Below are 9,683 nucleotides of genomic sequence, written 5' to 3' on the forward strand. Positions count from 1 at the left end.
AGAATATTATTACCAACTTGGGAACCGCCTTTTCTTCCAGAAAGAATACTCCAAGTCCTTCCACTCAAGTTGCCAAGCTTATGTACGTTCCTAAAAATAAGGGTGAATCATCTAGTAAGGAAAATGCGGATCTCAAATCTATAAGTGTTCATCCCAATCTTTTTGCTATCATTAAGGAACCATTTGTTACTAATGAATTTTTCGATCTTGTGCCTAAAAGTTTGATAATTAATAAAAATAAAGAAATTCCTAAATATGGTAGATGCCTCATTGAAGAATTTCCTACCAAAGAGGGCAATACCTAGATCTATTCTTGCTTGTTATGCCTAGCTAGGGGCGTTAAACGATAGAGCTTGTTGGGAGGCAACCCAATTTTATTTTTATTCCTTGCTTTTTGCTCCTGCTTAGTAATAAATAAATTATTTAGCTTCTGTTTTGGTTGTGTCTTTTTGTGTTTAATTAGTGTTTGTGCCAAGTAGAACCGTTGGGAAGACTTGAGGAAAGTCTTGTTGAACTTGCTGTAAAAAACAGAAACTTTAGCGCTCACGAGAACTGCTGCCATTTTTATTTGGAAAGTGATATTTAGTTAATTCTTTTTTCAGATGATTAATAGATAAATTTCTCACGTCAAGCAATTTATTTTAGAATTTTTGGGGTTCCAGATCTTGCGCTAGCTACAGATTACTACAGACTGTTCTGTTTTTGACAGATTCTGTTTTTCGTGTGTTGTTTGCTTATTTTGATGAATCTATGGCTAGTAAATTAGTTTATAAACCATAGAGAAGTTGGAATAAAGTAGGTATAACAAAAATATAAATAAATAATGAGTTCATTACAGTACCGTGAAGTGGTATTTTGTTTTCTTTCGTTAACGGAGCTCACGAGATTTTCTACTTTAAGTTTTGTGTTGTGAAGTTTTCAAGTTTTGGGTAAAGATTTGATGGATTATGGAACAAGGAGTGGCAAGAAACTAAGCTTGGGGATGCCCATGGCACCCCCAAGATAATCTAAGGACACCTAAAAGTCAAAGCTTGGGGATGCCCCGGAAGGCATCCCCTCTTTCGTCTACTACTATCGGTAACTTTACTTGGAGCTATATTTTTATTCGCCACATGATATGTGTTTTGCTTGGAGCGTCTTGTATTATTTGAGTATTTGCTTGTTAGTTTACCACAATCATCCTTGCTGTACACACCTTTTGAGAGAGCCATACATGATTTGGAATTTGTGAGAATACTCTATGTGCTTCGCTTATATCTTTTCAGTTATATAATTTTTGCTCTAGTACTTCACTTATTTTCTTTTAGAGCACGGTGATGGATTTTTTTATAGAAACTATTGATCTCTCATGCTTCACTTAGATTATTTTGAGAGTCTTAATAGCATGGTAATTTGCTTAAAATCCTAATATGCTAGGTATTCAAAGTTAGTAAAATTTTCTTAAGAGTGTTTTGAATACTAAGAGAAGTTTGATGCTTGATGATTGTTTTGATATATGGAGGTAATAATATCAAAGTCGTGCTAGTTGAGTAGTTGTGAAATTGAGAAATACTTGTGTTGAGGTTTGCAAGTCCCGTAGCATGCACGTATGGTAAACTTTATGCAACAAATTTGAAACATAAGGTGTTATTTGATTGTCTTCCTTATGAGTGGCGGTCGGGGATGAGCGATGGTCTTTTCCTACCAATCTATCCCCTAGGAGCATGCGCGTAGTACCGAGGTTTTTGATGACTTGTAGATTTTTGCAATAAGTATGTGAGTTCTTTATGACTAATGTTGAGTCATGGATTATACGCACTCTCACCCTTCCATCCTTGCTAGCCTCTTCGGTACCGTGCATTGCCCTTTCTCACATTGAGAGTTGGCGCAAACTTCACCGGTGCATCCAAACCCCGTGATATGATACGCTCTTTCACACATAAACCTCCTTATATCTTCCTCAAAACAGCCACCATACCTACCTATTATGGTATTTCCATAGCCATTCCAAGCTATATTGCCATGCAACTTTCCATCATTCCGTTCATCATGATACATTCATTATTGTCATATTGCTTAGCATGATCATGTAGTTGACATAGTATTTGTGGCAAAGCCACCATTCATAATTCTTTCATACATGTCACTCTTGGTTCATTGCATGTCCTGGTACACCGCCGGAGGTATTCATATAGAGTCATCTTTTGTTCTAGTATCAAGTTGTAATCATTGAGTTGTAAATAAATAGAAGTGTGATGATCATCATTTTCTAGAGCATTGTCCCAAGTGAGGAATATAAAAAAGGGGAAAAGGCCATAAAAAGAGAGAAGGCCCCTGTTGGGGATATTACTACTGGGCGTAAACCGGCCAGGAAAGGCCGGGTTGACTTCATCCATAGTTGATTATGCTTGAAGCCCATGTAGACAGAAGAGGAAAGGTCCAAGGCCCAGAACCAGTTTAAGGCCCGTAGCCGTGAACCGGCATTTGTATGAAACTTGTATTGTAAGATAGAAAGAGTGGAGACCGAACGGGACATGTTTATGAGTCGGTCTCGGGACTCTGTAAACCGACGGGCGCCGCCCATGTATATAAGGGGACGACCCGGCAGCAGTTCAGGACAACAGACAACAACTCGAGAGCCAGACAAAGCGGATTCGCTCCCTAGCCTTCGAAACCCTAGCAATACCAATCACAACTAGACGTAGGCTTTTACCTTCCTCGAAGGGGCCGAACTAGTATAAAATTCCCCGTGTCCCTTTATCTGGTTTAACCCCTTAAAGCTAACACGTGATGGCTCCACAACTAAGTCCTTTCACAAGGACATCTGCCGTGACAAACCCACGACAGTTGGCGCCCACCGTGGGGCTATCGCACGATGGTTTGGAGTTCTTGAAGGGCAGCTTCGATGGACTTAAGGGATATGCTGTGGGCCGGATGACGAAGAGTCATCACGGCAAGCTCTACATCGACAATGGAGGATGGGGTCCCGAGGCCGATTCAATCGAGTACGGGTACTGGGTCCCCTTTGGTGGGATTCACGTCTTCATCGGCAAGATCGGTGAACCAGCCCCTCAGCCAGACATCTGCACCGACATCATCGAAACAGCTCGGCGTGCAAGTTCTTCGCCGGTTCAGCCCGAGGCAAGGCATGTTTTCGTGGGTGTCATCCATGGATCCAGGTACGAGGACGGGCCGGTGTCAGATGGAGAGACCGTGGTCTGTTCTGATGACGAGTATTCTGGAGAGACCGAATCACTTTACCAGTTGCAGGACGGCCGGATTGATGGAGGATCCGAGGGCAACAGTATTCCGGATTCCCCCGATCTACCAAATCGGTCCGCCATCTTCATGGCCGGCACACAATCGACGCCTCATTCATCTACCGCCGCAGCAATGCTCTCCGGTTCAACAACAGCCACACCAGCAGGGGCAGGAAGCTCAGCGCCGCCTCCGGCCCAAGTCTTGTCTGATTTGTTCGACGCTTTGGCAACGTTGATGGTCGCGGAGGTGGATGCAGCAGCCAGGGATCAACACAATGCGGAGATTGCAAAGGTGAAAGATCAGATTGCCCAGGCTAAAGCAGACCTGGCAACAGAGAATGTTAGGATGGCTATAGAGCAGGATGAATTGGAAGCACAGGCCTACCGGATTAGACTGGATCAGAATGCTTCAGAGGAAGTCATGAGAAGAAGGTATCGATCACGTCTCCCGTCGGTTTATGAGCCGCAGAATCTCTTTAACACACCAGGAGAAGGAGCTGGTAGCCAACCCACACTAAACCGGGCGGGGGCGCTGGGAACAGGAGCGCCGGTTCAACCACGCACGATGGACCCGCCTCGCCAGAACAACATTGTGCCAAAGTATGTATCAACGCCGCCCGGGCATTCCAACCCGTTGGACAACATTGTGGCTGCCGCTTCACGCCTGGCGGCCCTCCCAACCGACAGCGAGTCACCAGTTGCAGTGGAAGCACGTAGGGCCAGGGATCTCCTTCAAACAACACTAAATCAACAGCAGGCGTATTCACACAGTCGCGAGAGGATTCATTCCACTCCCCATTCAAGCCGGAGTTATAGCAGACACGTGGAGGACGAACTGGGCATGTCCAGTAGTGCACGTCGCCGAAATTCACCATGAGGGAACAACCCGGCCGGGGGAGGCGCTAATGCGCAAGATGTTGTGGACCATGGCCGCGCACGTCGGGAGGCCGAGTTGGCAGCTCGACACGGAGCACGACAGCATACTCTGGTTCACCCCACGGCCTCTATGGAGCCAGGAGTGATGTTCAGTTCCTTAGGGGTGCCGTGTTTAACCCCCGCTTTGCGTAATGTGAGACTGCCCAAGGATTTCAAGGGACCTCGTAAGGTACCAAATTACACCGCCGATTTGCAACCAGAGGCGTGGGTGGAGAGCTATGAGATGGCAATGGAGATGTTAGATGTGGATGAGGCAGTGTGTGCTAAATATTTCACCATGATGTTGGAAGGAACAACTCGCACTTGGTTGAAGAGCTTGCCGACCAACTCTGTTGGATCATGGGCCGAGTTGAAGCACCGGTTTATCCAGAACTTCAAGGATACGTGTAAGCAGCCAATGTCAATCGTAGATCTGACCACTTGTGTCCAAGAGGAAGGGGAGTCCACGACCCATTGGGTCAAACGGGTCTCAGCGATTTTGCATTCATCAGATCGTATCAATGCAGACACTGCAGTGTTAACATTAGAGGGAAATTGTCGTTTCAAACCGTTAAAACAGAAGTTGGGAAGGCTCAAACGTCACTGCAATGACATGTCAACACTCATGGCCGCTTTGGTTAAATACGCCGATTCAGATAATACCAAGGATCTGGATTCAGAGGAGGACAAACCGGAGAAAGGTAAGAAGAACGGCAATGCCAAAGGTCAACAGCATAATCCGTCAGGGCATGGACACGGTGGTAAGCGCAAGGCCGACAGTAGCTTGGACTTTGTTTCAAATACCAACGCGTAGGAGAATGGCCAGCGCCGTAAGGGCAAGCAGCCCCAGAGGGGTGGCGGTTCAGGCAACAATTTGGAGCGGTTGTTAAATCAGCCCTGTCCAAAGCATGGATCAAAGGAGAAGCCGGCATCACATCTTTGGAAGGACTGTTATATCATGCGGGATTTCAAGAATTCCAATATGTTCCAATATGACAACGGCCCGCCCGGCAGTTCAGGAGGAGGTTTCCACGGGCCGGGTTACGGAGGTAGTAGTTCCGATTCAGGGTTTCCAGGCAACCAAACCGGACACGTCAATCAAGGGCACCAAGGCAACCAGGGAGGTTACAACCATCAGTGGAGTCAGCAGCAGCAGCAGCAGTCGGGTTATCAGAGCAATCCCAAACAGGTGAACAATGGGCAATATCATGTCTTCACTACTAGTTTGTGCAAACGTGATCAGAAGCTTCACAAAAGGGTAGTAAACTCTGTTGAGCCGCCAGTACCTCAGTATTTATGCTGGTCTGAGCAACCTATTTTGTGGAGTAGAGATGATCACCCACCCTGGGTTGATAATCCAGGTCATTTGGCCCTGGTGGTAGCCCCTCAAGTTGGGGGATACAAGTTCACTAAAGTGCTCATGGATGGGGGAAGTAGTATCAATATTTTGTATTATGATACATTTCGCCATATGGGGTTGACAGATAAGGATCTTGAACCGTCAAATACGGTCTTTCATGGTGTGGTGCCTGGTAAGTCTGCATATCCTGTTGGCAAGATAGCTTTGGAGGTAGCTTTTGGAGATGACTATGATTCAAGGTCAGAAACATTGACATTTGAGGTGGTAAAGATCAAAAGTCCGTACCACGCCTTGTTTGGGCAGCCGGTTTATGCTAAGTTTATCGCAAGGCCATGTTATGTTTATCTACAGCTTAAAATGCCAGGTCATAAAGGGACTATCACAGTACATGGAAGTAGAAAGATTGCTTTGGAGTGTGAAGAAGGTGATGCGGCTTATGCTGAGTCGGTTTGTGCCATGGAGGAGTTGAAATTCTATAAGGAGCAAGTTGATCTGGCAGACATGACCTCTTTAAAAAAGTCAACTACGGAACATGATCCAGCGTTGAAGTTCAAATCGGCTACAGACACTAAGATGGTTGACTTTGTTCCTGGCGATTCATCCAAATAGTTCAGCATCAACGCTAACCTGGATCCCAAATAGGAAAGCGCGCTCATCGAGTTCATCCGTGAGAATCAGGACATCTTTGCATGGAAACCTTCTAACATGCCAGGTGTACCGAGGGAACTCGCTGAGCACACACTCAACATTGATCCTAAGTTCAAACCGCTCCGGCAGTTCCTCCGCCGTTTCAATGAGGAGAGACGTAAGGGTATAGGTGAAGAGGTAGCCCGTCTGTTGGCTGCTGGGTTTATTGTCGAAGTTTTTCATCTAGAGTGGTTGGCCAATCCGGTGCTGGTTCTTAAGAAAAACGGCACTTGGCGTATGTGTGTGGACTACACAGATTTAAACAAGGCTTGACCTGCAGACCCCTTTGCTCTCCCTCGCATTGATCAAATAATTGATGCTACGGCGGGTTGTGACCATTTGTGTTTTCTGGATGCCTACTCTGGTTATCATCAAATCAAAATGGCGGTTAAGGACCAGGAGAAGACGGCTTTCATAACTCCCTTTGGAGCCTTCTGCTATGTTTCCATGCCGTTTGGGCTCAAGAGTGCTCAGGCAACTTACCAGCGATGTGTTCAGAATTGCCTTCATAAATAAATTGGGCACAATGTTCATGCATATGTGGATGATATTGTGGTCAAGTCCAGAAAGGAGGAGACATTGATAGATGATCTACGAGAAACCTTTGACAATCTCTGGGTTTACAATATGATGCTTAATCCGGAGAAGTGTGTCTTCGGTGTCCCAGCAGGCAAGATCTTAGGCTTTCTGGTATCAAACAGAGGCACTGAGGCTAATCCGGAAAAGATTGCAGCAATTACATCCTTGGCTAAACCGGCGTGTATTAACGATGTTCAATGTCTGGCCGGCCGGATTACAGCCTTGAGCCGGTTTATCAGTCGCCTTGGAGAGAAGGCCATCCCCTTATATCAGATGCTCAAGAAAACAGATAACTTTGTCTGGAGTGAGGCAGCTGATAAGGCGTTCGAGGATCTGAAGAGGCAGCTAGCTGAACCGCCCGTGCTTGCGGCACCGATCGATAAAGAGCCATTATTATTATATGTGGCTGCTAATGCCCGGGCTGTTAGCGTAGCCATTGTGGTAGAATGCAAGGAGCTTGGTAAGGAATATCCGGTTCAACGACCGGTTTATTATATCAGCGAGGTGCTCATTGAGTCAAAGCAGAGGTATCCGAATTGGCAGAAGCTGGTATATGGGGTATTCATGGCAAGCCGGAAGCTTAAACATTATTTTCAGAGCCATCCTATCACAGTGGTAAGTTCAGCTCCTCTGGGTGACATCATTCAAAACAGAGAAGCAACTGGCCGGATTGCCAAGTGGGCCATTGAGCTTGGACCTCATGGGCTCAAATATATACCCCGCACGGCGACCAAGTCACAGGCACTCGTGGATTTCATCAACGATTGGACGGAGTTACATGCACCTGAAGAGAAACCAGATAATACATATTGGACTATTCATTTTGATGGATCCAGACAGTTGGAGGGCTCGGGGGCTGGAGTCGTACTAACTTCCCCACGAGGTGACAAGTTTTGTTATGTCCTCCGTTTAATGTTCCCTTGTACTAACAATGCAGCTGAATATGAGGCTTTGCTCCACGGTCTTCGGATGGCTAAAGAGATGAATTTGAGCCGGGTTAAGTGCTTCGGCGATTCAGATCTAGTGGCTCAGTAGGTGTCTGGCACTTGGGATTCTAAGGACCCACTCATGGCTGCGTATCGGCGAGAGGTGGACGCAGTGGCTGGTCACTTTAAGGGTTATCAGGTGGACCATATAGACCGGCGGAAGAATGAAGCGGTGGACGCTTTAAGTCGTCTTGGTTCCCAATGTAAACCGGTCCCGCCCAATGTCTTTCTTGATGTGTTGCACAATCCGTCAGCCAAAGTACCAACCGAAGAAGATTTGGCTATTCCTGATCCGGAGGCTCAGTTGGTGGCCGCTCTGCATGCCATACCGGATTGGACGATCCCATATCTGGATTACATGAACCGGGGCGAGTTACCAGACGATGAAACGTTGGCTCGACAGATAATCTGGCGTTCCAAGTCCATGACCATACTCAATGGGGAGTTACATCGTACAGTGTTTCAGGAGCAATTCAGCGCTGTGTTTCTCCTCAAGAAGGTTGTGAGATTTTGCGAGAAATCCATGAAGGGGATTGCGGTCACCATGCCGGTTCAAAGTCGTTGGTTGCCAAAGCTTTTCGCCACGATTTTTACTGGTTGACGGCACATGCTGATGCGGAGGATTTAGTCAAGAGATGTGATGGATGTCAAAATTTTGCCCGCCGTGCGCACGTTCCGGCTCAAGAGTTGCGGATGATTCCAATTACGTGGCCGTTTGCAACTTGGGGGCTTGATATGGTTGGACCCTTCAAGCGTTCTAAGGACAAAAGGACCCACCTGTTAGTAGCAGTTGATAAATTCACTAAATGGGTGGAGGCAGAGCCAGTCAGCAAGTGTGATGCAGCCACGACGGTTCAATTCATCAAGAATGTGATATTCCAGTTTGGTTTTCCACACAGCATTATAACAGATAATGGTACTAATCTGTCAAAAGGGGAGATGGAAGAATTCTGTCAACGTGAGCACATCCGACTTGATCTAGCATCGGTGGCTCACCCCCAATCTAATGGTCAAGCAGAAATGGCAAATCAAGAAATTCTATGGGGTATCAAACCAAGGATTATGGTTCCTTTAAAGCGGATGCCGGGTTGTTGGGTTGAGGAGATACCTTATGTATTATGGAGCATCAACACCACACCCAATAGGTCTACGGGTTACACACCTTTCTTCATGGTTTATGGAGCGAAGGCCATTCTTCCTAGTGACATCCGTCACGATTCACCCCGTGTGGCAGCTTATGTTGAAGCTAATAATGAGAAAGCACGTCAGGATTCACTGGACCTATTGGATGAAGAGCGTGATCTTGCAGCAGCAGATTCGGCGATTTATCAACAAGATCTTCGACGTTATCACAGCCGCCGGGTTAAAACCAGAACCTTTCAAGAAGGTGATTTGGTGCTCCGGCTCATCCAGGATCAGACTGATATGCACAAGTTATCCCCACCTTGGGAAGGACCCTTTGTGGTCAGCAAAAATCTGCACAACGGATCTTACTACCTCATTGATTTTTGAGAGCATGAAGACTCACGTCAATCGGAGGAGGAGACCAAGCGGCCATGGAACATAGCTCTCCTTCGGCCTTATTATACTTGAAGCCACAGGCTCTTCATCTGTACATATTTATGACAGTGTATATATCATATAATAAACCGGAGCCTCCGTTATAAGCGGGGTATCTGTTCTTTTTATATCCTGTGTGTGCTTTTACAAGTTAACTGACAAAGCGAAGTCTTTTAATCCGGCTTTAGCAGCTGCATAGATATCAAAAAATCACTAGGGGGCTTGGTCATATTTGAACTACAGCTACACCTCTTGATCGGTTTTTAAACCACGAAGGGATATCACTAAGGGGCTTGGTTGTCCTCACACCATAGCTACACCTCTTGATTGGCATTTAAGCCACAAAGGGAAACAATT

Source organism: Triticum aestivum, chromosome 3A, assembly GCF_018294505.1.
Source record: "Triticum aestivum cultivar Chinese Spring chromosome 3A, IWGSC CS RefSeq v2.1, whole genome shotgun sequence".
NCBI lineage: Eukaryota > Viridiplantae > Streptophyta > Magnoliopsida > Poales > Poaceae > Triticum > Triticum aestivum.